Consider the following 16733-nt stretch of genomic DNA (forward strand, 5'->3'; position numbering starts at 1 on the left):
CCTACAGTTAAAAATTACATAAACATCTCCAAAGACACGAGAAACTTTGCATATAAAGTCCGCCACATTCCTTTTATGTATCTCACAGAAATTTTAAAGTGACAGACAGCAATTTCAGAACTTACTAATTCACCTTAACATTACAGTTCGGTATTGTGAAACTTGGCATTTTAAACTTTCAGGCTTCTGATCTGTCGGATTTATCATCTTGATCTTCTGAGGTTTGATCATATGGTAATTTGTGATTTAGAAGGGGGCCCATATATATATGTATATATATATATATATATATATATATATATATATATATATATATATATATTATATATGTGTCTGTATGTGTGCGTGTGTGTGCACGTGTGTGTGTGTGTGTGTGTGTGTGTGTGTGTGTGTGTGTGTGTTACATTTGTTAACCAGATAAACCCAACAGACATGGAATGTGAATGTTCCCTTTCAGGGTTAACCTTTTTACTGAATGCATCTCATATTTAATGTCTTTTACTCATTTTAAATTATATAGACTACGGTGGTGCTGCTGCGGTAGCGTTGTCGCCTCACAGTTAGACGTTGCCCGTTCGATTCTCAGTTAGAGCATCTTCTGTGTGGTGACATGCATGAATGGGCGTTCCTTCGTTAGAGGTTGTGCATTAGGCCTGGCAAGCCAGCACGTAAAAATCTACTGCCAATCATTAGCGGACCGGAGTTCCGCTGTGGCGACCCCTAACCGGGAAAAGCCGAAAGACACAAACAAACTCATTTAAAATTATATGATTACTAGCACACAGCACTGTAAACCTTAAGAGAACTTCTGATCTTTCTGTTAGAAGATATTTTTAGTATGATGCCACAAATCAGTCATTATCATACCTAAATAGTGCATTCTCAGTGTATACAACCTGACTATCTGCAAAGAGTATCACAGCATGCAACAGTATCATGATTGCTAATATGTGAATCTTTAAGGTGACACATCTGTGTTTTATTGCCAAACCATCTAAATAAAACAATGTATCTGCTCTGTTATCATGGCTGGCTCAGTAAGTAATGAATCCAGTGTCTGTAGATGATGTTGGAGTTCCATAGCACTCAGCAACTGCATGATACCTGATACTACAAAAACAAATAGTTTTGTTTTTTCATAGAAAAAGTTAAATGCAGTTAATCCTGTTCATAATTAAAATATGATTTCCTCAAATGCATCCATGTTTTTATTTCTCCCTTTAGATTTCAGACTAAGTTCTGGTTCAGTGAGAAACAAAGTTAGCAAACAAAATTCAAGCAGCGCAATACTGTGCAGCAGGCTTGCTTTACCTGGAAGAGATACCTCTCAGCACATCAGCAAATGAGAACATTTGCCAGGACTAGTTTACTTCCAGCAAGGTCTTTTTATATCCTGCCCTCCGAGAGAATGGGAAAGCCTTAAAACCTTTCCCAGTCTACCTCTTCTCTCTCACACTTTCTCTCTGTAGTGCTATACATGCTAGTAAAAGCTGTATTTCATTTGTGTGGAGAGTTGGAAGTTGCATTGAGCCAGGATGGGCTATATTTTCAGTGGTGATTGATGTTCTTTGGTTGCTCTATATCTGTCCCATGTAGTGTAGTGTTCTTCAGACATTGGATTTTATACATACCCCTTGCAAACTAAGGCATGCCCATTTTGAAATTTCGCATTTAATGCCCAAAACCCACTCTTATAAGGCACTCACTTATATACTTATACTGAAACATGGTTCTTTATCTGTAGTTCACCTTTATAATAAATAAATCATAGATTATGCGTTACTTTCTTCTATGGGTGTGGATACTTCTGTGTGTCACACTAATCAGCTGACTGCATTATAGAAATGGTCTACTCAGGCACATGTTTTTTTGATGTTGCTGTAGTTAAGAATTCTTTTTAGAATTGGTCACCCAGGAAATTAAGATGCATTATATTTTACTCCAGAATGTCAGTAAACAGGCATGGTGATTGTGACTATTTTCATCCAGAAGACTTACCTTATGGTCAGTTATTTTAGGGATAAATGAAAAAGCTGACAGCCTTTGCATACTTAGTTCTCCCTTTCATCATTACTGAACCTATGACAGTTTGAACATTTCACTTACCTGTGCATGTTGTTGTATGCTCACCCCTATAGTTCTCTCTTTCATCATTACTGAACCTATGACAGTTTGAACATTTCACTTACCTGTGCATGTTGTTGTATGCCTGCCCCCTATAGTTCTCTCTTTCATCATTACTGAACCTATGACAGTTTGAACATTTCACTTACCTGTGCATGTTGTTGTATGCTCACCCCTATATTTCTCTCTTTCATCATTACTGAACCTATGACAGTTTGAACATTTCAGTTACCTGTGTATGTTGTTGTATGCTCACCCATATAGTTCTCTCTTTCATCATTACTGAACCTATGACAGTTTGAATATTTCAGTTACCTGTGTATGTTGTTGTATGCTCACCCCTATAGTTCTCTCTTTCATCATTACTGAACCTATGACAGTTTGAACATTTCACTTACCTGTGCATGTTGTTGTATGCTCACCCCTATAGTTTTTCCTTTCATCATTACTGAGCCTATGATGGATTGGACATTTCACTTCCCTGGGTATTTTGGGGTGTACCCCTATAGTTCTTCTTTTCTTCAATACTGATCCTGTGGTGGATTGAACTTTTCACTTCCCTTTTGTATGTTTGTGTGTACCCTTATTTACTTGTAGTAGAGGATGAGAATGTACTTTTATTGTGCTTCTGGTTATTGCATATTTCAGAGAGCAGACATTCTTAATTCTCTAACTTACTGAAGGATATCCCATCTGTTCCATATCTGCTCTAGGGATACTGTAGAAAACTGAATATAATGTCTTGTAAAGGAGGGAGTGTCATAAGAGTATATAGGACTGGACTTTTCCCTCCTCATCACTAAATCACACCTCTCAACTTTTTAGTATATGAGACATGGATAAGATCACAAATAATGAGGGGATAAAGGCCCAAAAACAAGAACAGATTTTAAATATTGCTCTGATAAACTTAAAAGGTTGCTAGAATGACAGGATTTGCATTAGCATGATTTATCTTAATAATATATGAAGTCTGAAACTCAAATGTTTGACTTCATTCTTCAATGATGTGCCAGAAAGCAACACATTTTGTGAGGAACATACCAAAAAATGAGGGAAAAATCTGGAGTTGAGCTCTATGTCAGTAATACCTGTAGGCCATTGTGATAGACTAACATGGCTTCAGCTTCAACTCTGCATTTATTAGTCTATCTACAAACTAAGCACAGTGCAGATAAAATAGAAAAACAAAATAAACATGAGCTAGAGAAAAAAAAGATGAAATTACAATACAGTAAAACAATGAATAATATGATATGAAGTGCATCAGGACATGCCATCATAAATGAGGAGATAAACCATATTATAATAATAGATGTTGCTATCTGCTGGGTGGCACAATGGTGCAACAGTTAGCAAAAGGTTCTCTGGTTTGATTCTCAGCTGGAATGCCTTCTGTGCAGAGTCTACATGCCCTCCCTGCATTCATGTAGGTTTCCTGCGGATGATCCAGTTTCCTCTCACATTCCATTGCATCTGGAGTGCTTCTCCCTGGGCCTCCGCTGGAAATGGACAGAGCTTATTACTTGTTAAATACTGACAGATGAAATAATAAGAGCAATCAATGTGAAGGTTGCGCTGAATCTTCCCATACTGTTGTTCTCTCAAACATTGTAGCTTTTAACCCACCTTGCAAAATTTATCTCTGCAAGGTAATTTTGCATTTTTCAGATGAGATAGGCTGGACCTCAGAGTAAAATTGGCTCCCCATTTTAGTTAGGCATTATTTAAAAGCCAAAGTAGAGTACTGTTTGCAAAAGTAAATATAACACCAACCATCTAGAAGAAGAAACATTTGTGGGTAACAGACCAAGGATGCACCACAAGTGCACTAAGGTGATTTTAATCCAACCTGGTTTGGAGAATCAGTATGAATCTTGAATGCCTTGTCACCGAGCCTAACATTATCAAAGTCAATGACTAAATTTGCAGATGATTGCAAATTAGAAGCTGTCATTGAATCCCATGTTAACACAAGTGTTCTCCAGAGAGGGCTGGCACAGACATATGACTGGTATCAGAGCCATGGACTAAAACTAAATGCTAAGAAATGCATAATACTATCTTTTGGGAAGTCATCCATCCCTGGTAACTATCATATTGACAACATTCCCCTTAGAGTTGATCCAGTAGTCAGGGACTTAGGGACACACATAGCACTAGCCTCTGACCATCACCTGTGAATACTAGTGAGGAAATCATTCTATATCACACAAGTTATAAACAAAGGTATGGTATCTAGGTCCAAGGAAGTCATTGTTCCACTGTATTTGATATTCATCAGACCTACCACTGAGTACAATGACCCCTTTGGTATGTACCTTACAAGGTACATCCAACAACTGGAACATCCACAGAGGTTCCACACTAAAAGAATGTAGGGCATAAGTAACAAATCCTATGCAGGCCACCTCAAAGCCCTATCCCTGTATTCTGTCTCCTAGTAGCTGTTGAGGGGAGATCTATGTCTGGCATACAGGGTATTGTCAGACCCCACTCTGATGGATCTCCTGCATATCTGCAAAACAAACAGCACCAGAATTACCCATTTTAAAGACTTAAACCTTGCCTGTGATATAAATAGGACCTGCTGGAGAGACAGGTATGTATCCCAGAGACTACCCTGTCTTTGGAATAGGCTCCCATCCATGTGAAGTAGAGTTCCTCCCTATCTCAATTCAAGTGTAACTTGGACAACTGGAGAGGGAACAGCAGATTCATCCCTGATTCGGCACCTATATCTCTAATGGACACAGGCAGCCTGTAAATGGTTCATCTCCCAGGCCTGTGCTAGTAAATGTTTCATCATCTCCCAAGTTCCTGCTTACACTTATCAAGGGTACCAGAACTTATCGGAGATTTGTGATGCGTAGTTAGGCTTAAAAAGGCCCTAGTGGTCAAGAGCCTAGTAAACACCTATGAACCTATGAACCAAATTGTCCTTACCACTTTTAGCTTATTTGTAATAAAATGAGACAGACCCTCATTAGTTGAGTATTAATGAATACTTCAGGCATATTCTGATTCATACATGTGTGCATACTGTATTCTTTTAAAAAGAAATAAATTTAAACCTACCCTCTTGTCAGTTAGGCCCATTTTTCCCTAAAAATAACTTTTTATTCCCTTAAACCTTGTATATGGATCCATCCCAAATATTATCATTATTATAATATTAAATGTGCCCTTTTTAGCTTTACTGAAATTCTAAGCAAACTTCAGAATTAAACTATATCTCCTGACCAAGGAACTACTCTGTATCAGCAGTAACCTTTGGACCTATAAGGAACTGAAAATAAAATTAAGAGATCAAGAGCCAAGAAACAATTATATCTTAGATAGACAGAGGCAATTTCTGCTTGACTTACAAAGCCATGTCTGACCCAGCTCTGTTAGAAATGCTACATCTAAAGAAATCCCAATCCCTCTGCACCACATGCTCCAGAGACCTGAACCTCATTACCACAATCAACAGAACATGCTGGAGGGACAGGTTCATAACCCAGAGACTGGCCATGCTATGGAATAGACTTCCCATACGTATCAAGCAGAGTACCTCGCTGATGCTCTTCAAGAGAAATCTTGATGAGTGGATGGGAAATAGAAAATTCACCCCGGGGATAACACCAGTGGCTCTACTCAACAGAGGCACTGGGAACTAAGGTCGGGTGGCATGATGCCAGGATAATCCTATGGCTAGGCTTGTAAAGGCCCTAGGGCCTTTAGCCTAGTACACACCTATGAACCTATGAATTTCCCTGAAAGGACCAAGAAATTTAAAGAAGAAATGCCTCTATAAAACTCAAATAGTTGTAACTAAATTTACCAATTTAAGCATAGCAAATAAGTAGATATCTCAGAAAAATTTGGAAATAAAGTACTATTTTGTGCAATAATTCAGCTTGTCACACCCTGAATGTTTGATAAACTTACTGCACTGTCAGTAGAGCCTGGCAGGTGTCTCTGGAATTTTCTTTAAAAACAGCTGTTCTGGTCTACAACTTTCTGGACCCATGAAACAACTTAAGCTTAAGAGATCCTTCCAATGATGAGTCTTTCTCTACCATTCATTTTAGCCTGTCACCAAGAATAAATTAAGGACACTTCTTACAGCACTACTAGAGAGGTACATTTCCATAAGAAATCACTTATGACCTGACTGTTTTAAAATACCAGCCTCCTGCTCACCTCTAGAATATTTTGCTAGGAGACAATGCAGGGCATCCTTATACATCATGGAGAACTACTCATTTTGCAGTCCCTACTGGTCATGATAAAGAGTTCTTAACTACCATTTTAGATATACATTCTGTGAGATGGAGTACCCTCAGGTATTTATTACACTTCCAAATAAAGACTAGTGTCTAAACACCAATGCATTCAAGACAGGATTTTGCACAATGACTGGTCTTCTCATAATCAAAGGTAAACTAACAGAGACTACCTTTGTTAACCTGAAGTTAGGCTTTGATCTGGCTGATTATTTACTTCTTTTACAATTTAGCTTCATTGCTTTTTGAGACGTGAAACTTAAGAGGTTTGACTATCATGTCTCACAGCGTCTGACACCTGCACAACTAAGTAGTGCTTAACTTAACTAATCTCCCTTGTCTGTCTTACATTTAAGTGTCGTTTTGGTACTTGCCTACATGTAACTTAATCTATTCCTGTATTATTAATAAATATTTCTGAAACAGAAGGCTAGCTAATGCTTGTACTAATTACCATACTCTCCGCTTTCCAGTCTGTTTATAAGTGGATGAATATATAGGGTTTGTCTCTGTAGCCACATGAACTGTAAATGCAAAGTTAGTATATATTGCTGTATTTATATGAACTATAAATAAAATGTTAATATCTGTTGCTCATGCATGTTGGCAATATAGCATGAAAACAATATTCTAGAGAAGTCACAGATGCTGGGAAAGAGCCAAAGCAAAATAAGAAGGGGGTGACACAGGCTGAGATGAATATACAACATTCCTGAAATAATGAATATAAATTTTCAAGAACATAAGAAGCAGTTGTTGACAGACAGGCCAAATCTGCTGATGTCGTTGAAGTTATGAAGAATGATTATGTGTATACATTTCTGCTATCTGTATTTTTCTTTTGAAATCTTGCTTCTGACTACAGTCACAGCAGGAAATGATCCTTGAGCAAACATTATTTCTTGTTATTTTGCACTCAAGCAAACAAAAACACATAATGAAGGTATACACTGGTAGAATATGTACAGTGGGTTATGAGTCTGTCTTTCAGAACTGGTGACAAATGGTCAAACCAGTGAATGAACATTTATTTTATGGCCATTGCACCCCAGCCACAAGAGTCAGGGTCATTCAGATTTGCTGCCATTATCAAGGCATTGCAGTAGGCTCTTTTTCGCATGGTGGGTGTTGGGGGGTTTGGCCCCCATGTAAAATACATATGATTTTTGTTTTGTCAGAGCCTCATTTGTTGAATTGCTCACAAATTAATTATCTTCAATGAAAGCTTTACAACTATGGTGTATTTCATGAATATTGAAAATCAAACTGCAGAGTTCTTGCTTTGCCTCGTATCTATCAGACCTATGACCTACTTTTTATTTACAGGTCAGACAACGTACATTTAACAATGCAGCCTTCCAGCTGTGGTCAAGTGCCATTTTATTTCATTTTTTAAAATGTTATGAAGAAGAACAATTATTTTGAAATCATAGCCCATATTACTGTTAGACTCTTTACTAATTTTATTAAACATGTTGATAACATTCTGCTCTAGTCGAGTTGCAAAATAAAGATCTATAACCATTTGTTATTATAACAAATACCAAAGAGTTATAAGCCTAGTGACTTTGTCATTTCAGAAGAATTCTGAAGCAACCAATGTCAGGGAGATAGCAGATGTGAGTTGCATTATTTAAAGAAAGTGTCGAAGGTTAGACCTGAGATGATATAAAAGTGAGAGAAATGCAATTAAAGATCTAATTCCAGCTCCATAAAGCACATACTACAAATCCTTCAGAAACTCAGGGGCAGTATTCAGAATAACTAAAATCAATGCATGTCAACCAGATGAAAAAGAGGAACACGTACTTGAACTAAAGGGTCACTATGTCAAATGAATAAAAAAAAAAATACCAGTTTACTTTCTTGAAATCAATTTTATTGATGTTCTAAAAATTATCATAAACATAAGTGAGAAGAAAACAACCATGTTCACCTAATGCCAACTATATTAAAAGCCTATATGTGTGGATACAAAATCATGCGAGTATATCAGTAGTGCATACTTAATATGTTTAGAACAGAAAACTGCATAGTATAAATGTAGTATAAATAATATGTAGTATAAATAGTATAAACTATGCCCTTGCAACTCCCACTCTATCACCCACCCAATCCAACCACTACCTTTCTTTCCACCCCACTAACTACCTTGACTATAGCAAGCTCAGATGCTCATAAGCCTAGTACTTATTATACAGCAGGAACTTCTTATTGTAACATTTGTTAATGTCTGTTATGTACTTTGCAGATAAAGAGTCTAGTTGTCTACTGATGTACTATGTTCTTCATCTGTAAATATGTTTGTAATTAATTGCTATGTTAATCGCTATGTAATCCAATGTAACTACTGTCTGTTTATTTTAACTGTGGAGCTTTTCTCCCCGGGCCTCCACTGAAAATGGGCCTACGTCCTGTCGGACACTCCCGGACAACAAATGTATATAAATAAATAAATAAATAAATAAATATACAAGGAAAAATAGCATGTGCTGATCACCAATGTGATACAGCTTGCTAAAAATAATTACTCAATGATAGTTACCAATTTAGTTTTTGATTTTGTGACAGTAAGTCACTTTCAATTAATTTCTAGCTGAAAAATAAATCATACTAAACAAAGAAGTACAGTAAATGCATGGTTATTTAGAGAACATATACTTTTCATCTATACATTGCATTGATTTTGTCAATAAATTTGCCATGCATAATGATAATCAATTAAGACTGAATCTGCCAGAAAATGCCACAATATATATAATAATGAATGCAGAATAAATTATTTGCAGTAAGGAAGCCCACTATAAGTACTTATCACGCAAGCTGTATGCTATGTAATTAAAGCAGATATGCACATCTTGTGCTGGTTATTAATGTAATCAGTACACTAGTACAGTAGAAATATTTCAGTGAGGAAATATTTCATCTATCGATTGTGATGTTGAACCAAATCTCAGCAGAGGAACACAATAGTTCCAACTTCTCCATTACAGAATGCGGTGAAACACAAGTCAGAAAGAGTGCATTAACTGCCATAGATATAATTTAAAGAATACTCCAGCTCAAAGGAATACATGTTTTCAATGATATTTCATAATAAGGAATACACAGTCACTTTTTTTACACCACTGTAGTCACAATGAGTGGCTCAGAAATTAAAAAAAGGAAATACCTAATCTGTTCAATAAATATCAAAGTTAGGAGCTGCTAGCAGGTGGTTAAAATATGTATTTTCAGCCATATGTAGAGACATGTTACTGCATTCTAATGCAATACATACCAACTGGGTCACTGAAGATACATATGCACTGATTCATTTTCTTTTTCCCCAAGAAAAAAATCCATTCTTTCACATATCTGTAGGGATACATTGGCAACCAATGGAAAATCTGAAAAATATCACTAAATGTTATATCTAATTTATGCAAACTGCAGCAGGATTAATCAACGTTGCTGGCAGAAATGCTACGATGTTTTATTTCCACTATGAATTAAGTGCTTTTTTCCCTTAAAAGTTGCCGAGATTTTTCTATAGCAATGTAACAGCTGTGCTGACTAAATTGAAAAAGTAGTGAGAGTAGCTAGTGGAGGGTGTCAGTGCTTTACAATTATGAACAACACATTTTAGTCACATGAATTTATTTGTTAGTTGAATGAATTTCAGCCACATTAAATACAATCAATGGAAAATAATGTGCCACATTAAAATAAAACCAGTGAGGAATAATGGATCAGGAGTATGGCAATTGGCACAACGTGTGTAGGCTGTGAGCTGTAAATAAAGTACTTTCTCTCATACAGGGTTTGATTCCTTCAGACTTAATTTGCTTACTGTGTAACTTGAGCAAGTCAATTAAACACAGTACTTTGGGAACTGTGCTTAGGTTCTTTAGAGGTCTCCTGGATTTCATGCCTAATAATGACATATGATTCAGATATATAATGCAATGCCTGGGTTGGTTATAGGAAATATATGTGATGAAGAAATATTGAGAAGTTCTACATTTGTAATAAGTCAACTTTTATTTAAAGGGTTTCATAGTTTGGCTTAACTTACCATATAATTAGGCACAACCTTATTCTAGCATGCAGTTGCTTGTTTCTGCTTAAACAGTATTGCCAAATAACTCATACTGCATTGACATGCAGCACTACAAAGGAAAAGATTAATTACTAACGCTAGAAACCTTGCACTTTGACTAGTCATGCATTACTGATTGTTGCAGAAATGAATGGAACAGCCTAAATGCAAAATACAAACTATATTCTTTCTTGTTATATGATCCATTTCCCATGCTGTCCACCCAGCACAATAACATATTCTGTGAAACAAATATAAGGATGTCTGGCTTAAGTGTGGGATATTAGTCACTGATGCAAACACTAATGTCAGATTTTACTTTAAGATAGACTGATCTCACAATTAGTATACACTGTTTGCAGGGATGAAAACTATGTCCAAAATAGTTTATCAACAATTTTGCATGTTATGAATTTCAAAGTATTTTCACATGGCCATATGTGACTATGCTTGTATGTATCATGACTTTGGAATTTTATCACCTTAGCAGATCCATTTAGACCTAAATCACTCTGTAACTCATATATTAATAAATTATTCAAAATGGATTCACTAGGTTTGGAAAAAACGTAGTTATTCTCAAATTATCCAGATTAAGTCTTTTTTGCTTAATTCATCCACACCTACAAGCATTCATTTAATTAGGTGCTAAATTCATGTGTTCTGGCAGGCTGGATAGCAGATGGGTCATGACTAAATTGAAACGTGAAAAAAATCTATTAAACGTAACAAGGATAACAGATTTTACTTGAAATCTTCCAACATTTCTTACAAAATAATTTTGTGTGGTCTAGCTTTGTTGTGCTGTGGTCTTCTTTGAAACAAGGTAGCCCACACAACCAGTACTGCAGGCATCTACATGAATATAGTGTAATCTGTGCTGTAGATATAGGTTCATAGGTTCATAGGTGGGTACTAGGCTATCTGCCCAAAGGCATTTATAAGCCTAGCCAGAATGTGTTGGCTTTCGCCCCCTTAGATTAGTTCCCTGTGCCTCTGTCCAGCAGAGCCACTGAAGTGATCCCCGAGGTAAACTTTCTGTTTCCCATCCACTCGTCAAGGTTTCTTTTGAAGAGTGTTAGCAAGGAGCTCTGCCTAATGTAGATTGGGATCTTGTTCCAAAACATGGGAAGTCTCTGGGACAGGAATCTATCCCTCCAGCATGTCCTATTTATTGTTATGGTGAGGTTTAGACATGTGGCTTGAGGGGATAAGGTTTTCATTAGGTGGAGAATGTCCATCAATTCTGGGTTGACCATGGCCTTGTATGTCAGGCAGAGATCACCTCTGAGTAGGTGGTATGCAACTGAGTACAACTGAAGTTTCTTCAGTCAAGCTGCATAGGGCATCTATTTGAGGCCAGTGATCCTCTTGGTGAGGTACTTCTGTGGTCTTTCCAGCTGTTGCAGGTGTCTTATAAGGTACATACCAAATGGGGCGTTGTACTCTATGATGGGTTTGATGAGTGCTGAGTAGAGGGGCACAATGACCTCTTTTGATCTGGATGCGAACCCTTTTGTGATTAGGTGGGCCATGTAGAAGGATTTTCTAACCACTTTGGCAATGTGATTATCAAAGGTGAGATTGCTATCTACTTGGGTCCCCAGATCCCTTATTACATCTTCTGTATTTAGGGGACTACCACCTATGTGGTAGTTTGTGGGTACTTTGTTTTTTTCCAAAGGGATGACTATGCACTTTTTGGCATTTAGCTTGAGGCCATGATTTTGACACCAGGTATCTGTCTCAGTGAGACCCTTTTGGAGGATGTTTGTGTCATCCGGAGAGTCAATTATAGCCCCTAGTTTGCAGTCGTCTGAAAACTTGGTCAGCCATAGTCCTCCTGTCCTTGCCTGTACCTCTGAGAAGTATATGCCGAACAGGAGGGGTCCTAGCACTGAGCCCTGGGGAACGCCACTTGTAACCAGTTTAGAGTTGGACCTAGCTCCTGCAACTCTCACCATGTGGGTTTTATCCGTGAACCAGTTGGTAACCCATCTTGTGACATAGGGGTTTATGTTCAGAGTGGTGAGCTTGTCTACAATACCAGAATGGGCAATAGTGTTGAAGGCTTTAGTGAGGTCTAGGTAGGCTGTGTGTACCACCTTTCCCTCATCTATAGCCTTGGTAACTGTCTCAAAGAAGTCCACCAGGTTTAGGAGGCATGATCTGTCCTTAACAAAGCCAAACTGGGTAGAGTCCAGTATTTAAAGGTTTCCAATGTCTCTGTTAATGAGTTCCATGATGATGAGCTCCATAGCCTTGCAGACCAAGCTAGTCAGGCTTATAGGGCAAAAGTTCCTGGGGTCTGTTGTGGCTTCACCTTTGTGGAGCGGAATAACCATTGCTGTGTGCCACTCTATGGGTATGAAGCCTGTGGATAGGCTGAGTTTGAATAGTGTGTTTAGGTGAGGGGTTAGTTTGTCTTTGAGGTCATGTAGGATGCAGCCTAGGACACTGTCTGGTCTCATTGAAGCTGTGTTTTTGGCTTTGGAGAGGGCTGGTTTAACCTGAGTGTCTGTGATTTCAGGGACTCTACATTCTCCTGGTATGGTTATGGGCCCTTTTGGGGGTGAGAGGGGGGTGAAGTCTGCACTGAACCTGTCTGCCAGGATGTTGGCAATATTGGTCAGTTCAGTGTATTTTGTGCCATTCTGCACTAACTCCAAGCAGATCTGAACATTGCCAGTTAGATTCTAGACATAGCTAAAGAATGCCTTGTGGTTATCTTTGGAGTCCTTTGCAAATTTTCTTTCAAAGCTCGCCTTGGATGATTTTAAGAGGGATCATAATTTCTTGCTGATACTGATCAGGGATGTCTTCCCTTCTTGGGATTTTACTATTTTCTGTACTAGTTCCCTCCTTCTATTGGATAGCTTGTTTATGGCAGGAGTCCACCAGACTGGTTTCCTTTTCTTGGAGGAATGAGTCTTGGTTTTGCTTGGGATGGCACGATCCATGCATTCTTGTAGCTGCCCGTAGAATGCATTAGTAATGGATTTTGTAGCTTGGAGAGTGTTATCCTTCAGCATGGTGGCTTTGAAACTTTCCACCTTGGTCTTAAGTAACGTGAAGTTTGCTTTTAAAAAGTTTTCACGGTGGTTTTCTTGTCCGGGGCTGGGGGCAGAATATGGATATCCAAAGTGATTTCTTTATGGTCAGATCTAACCAGCGAGGGTTTGACCTCTGGTGTGGAACACTGGCTGCCCATGTTGGTGATGACCAGGTCCAATATGTTGTCACCTCTGGTGGGAGTGCTGACCAGTTGAACCAGGGAGTTTGAGTTTATAAATTCTAGGAAAAGTAGGGCAAAGGAGTTAGTACTTGAGTAGTTCTCCCATTTAATGTTTGGGTAATTGAAATCACCCAATATTAGGGTGTTTGGTAGGACCTTTATGTTTCCCAGTGTTTCCAGAAATGTGGAATGGGGGTCCTGGGACATGGTGGGTGATCTGTAGCAAGCTACAATTTGAATTGCAGTTTTGCCCATTGTTAGTTGCACATGGATGATCCCTGAAGCATCATGCTGTGCCACTAACCTGGAAGTGTGAGTATCCTTGATAAATATGGATACGTCCCTGCCTTTTGTATTTCAGTTTGGGTTCTGTGGCCAAAATGTATGGTATAAGTTGTAGCCTGGTAGTGCTGGGGTGCTCTCTAAAGCCTTAAACCAGGTTTCTGTTACTGCACATATATCGAATTTCTCCATACTGAGGAGTGCCTCGAGCGCATGCAATTTGAGGTTTAGACTTCTGGCACTGAGTAGCATTACCCTCAGTTTTTTGTTACTTGTGCTATTTACAGTGGTGGGTTTGTCTTTTGAAACTTGCCTAATAAAGGCACTATGGGGGTGGCAAAAGCCTTGGCTAGTATTCGAAAGCCTAAAGGTGACAGGTGCAAGCCATCTCTAGCAAAGCAGAGTGGCTTGTCGAGCATGTCATCCCAAGCGGACAGACACTGGATCCCCTTTGAATGACACCAGAAACGTAGCCAATTTTTGAAATTGAGCATTTTTTCTTTATACCATGGTATCATACTTGGTGAGGGCAGGATGCTACTCAGGGTCAGGGTCATACCGTCCTGGGCTACGTGATCAGAGAGCTCTTCCTTGTCTCTTTTCATGCAGTCCAGTCAGGTCATTCACAACAACATGGACAATGACAGAGTCATATTTGTACTTGTTCTGGAGTAACCTGAGTGTTTGTGTTATGTGCCAGATCCTGACACCCGACAGGCAGCTAACAGTAACTTCTCCTTATTCAGCCTAGTGAGTGGGACAAGTGTGCCTGACTATAGTGCCACTTTTACTAGTATGTTGGGTATGTTATTTTGCCTTAAGGGCTGTGATTGCATGGCACACTGGTTTTGTGAAGTATGTGTTTCATGGTTTGTGTTGTGGGATGGAGGTTGCTTGGATGTCCGCTTTGGAGGGCTCTGTTGGTTTTGCAGATTTTTATTTAAAGCCTCCGTGTATGTTTTCATGTATTTATGTGTGTTTTTTGCTGGTGTTGGATTAATGGGTCTATGTAAGACAGGTGGTGTGATGCAAGTATTTCCCTTCTCCTCTTCACTGTCTGATCCAGTCTTGGGTTGAGAGAGCTTAGCCTCTAGTTTGGCTGTATAACTGCATCTCTCACATGTATTTGTGTTTGGTGGTAGGAGGAAGGGGTTGTCTGTGTACATGAGGCAGTTGTAACATTGCCTCAAAATGCCCAGATTCACCAGTCGGACTGGAGAGTACACCTGAAACTGCCCTTTGGACATGCCTGCATAGGTACAGTGAACTGTTATACTGGATGGCTGGTAAGGTCGATTAGAGAGCCTTGTCCTTCTGTACAGTACAGCAGGGTCTAGTGTTAGGGTTTATAAGTGCTTGCTATAAGTTTTGAGCAAGTGCCAGGCTGAGAAATGAATGGCTTGAGTGCTTAAGTTGAAAGTTTGTCTAGTTCCAAAGGAAAAATTGAAGAGGAGACTTTGCGGAGCCAGGAATAGTTTTACCCTAGCTAACCAACGCTGCCCGGCATGCAAAACCGGGCAAATATGGTATTTATAGCAGGGAAATGAAAGAGATAGAAATTAGCCCAAAATGGCCAATAAAGTACTAATTTCTGGGCTGAAATCACTCCTCCAGGGACAGAGAGGCTGCTCAAAGCTTCACTCTCTCACAGGTGAACAGAGACACTTCCTTCTATCCAAGTAAGGTATGGGCAAACACAAAGATTTGTAACACAGCCCTGAATTCAGCACTAACCTGAAAACTGGACTATACTAGCTTAGAAAGGTGGGAAACAAGTATATATATATATATATATGTATATATATATATATATATATATATATATATATATATATATATATATATTTATATATTGTTTTGTTTTTTGTTTTTCAGAAAATAAAGCAGATACACTAAAAAAAAACAGTTTAAAAGCACAGAAAAGGATACTTATTGTTATATATCGCAGATCAGAGTTGTAGTCAATGCCCCCAGTAATAAAATAGGAAGAAACACAAATACAATAAAAGCAGATGAATAAAGTGCAATATATATATATATATATATATATATATATATATATATATATATATATGTGTGTGTGTGTGTGGCTGTGTGTGTGTGTATAAAACAATATAAAACGAATAGAAAACGAACAAACTGATTTAAACAATTTACCCAATTAACCAGAAAAAAGCTCAAAACTGAGCCCTGTTCCAGCAGTCTTCAATCACACAAGTTCTAACTGCACACCCCTGCTTACTAGGGTGCAGGGGAACCTTATCCGAAAAAAGATGGCCTGGATCAGTGATCAAGTTATACAAACAAACCTAGATTCTGCAGGCCTGAATCTGATCTATGCTACAGCAACAAGGTGCACCAATTTCAGAAAGAAACAGTTCAAATAAGCAGTCACAATAAGCCTGTGACCAGAAATTCCCAGCTCAGAAGGGCAGAATCCAGCCTCTCCTCCCACTAGAGTGCAGACCACAAACCTTCTCAATGTAGAATAACTGGCCTGAAGCCCAAGTGCTTAAGACAGAACTAATACACTTTTAGAATAGAAGATACTGGGCCTTCAATCAGCAATTCCCAGCTTAGAAGGATGTAAGCTACCTGTCCTGCCACAACAGTGCAGACCACAAACCTTCTTAATGTAAAACAGCCTGCATGAAGCCCAAGTTCCACTCACCAGGCTAAACAAGGAAAAAGTTACTGTCAGCTGCCTGTCGGGTGCCAGGATCCACCACATAACGCACAC

This window comes from Protopterus annectens, chromosome 3.part1 (assembly GCF_019279795.1).
Source record: "Protopterus annectens isolate FY-2018-M chromosome 3.part1, PAN1.0, whole genome shotgun sequence".
Classification (NCBI taxonomy): Eukaryota; Metazoa; Chordata; order Ceratodontiformes; family Protopteridae; genus Protopterus; species Protopterus annectens.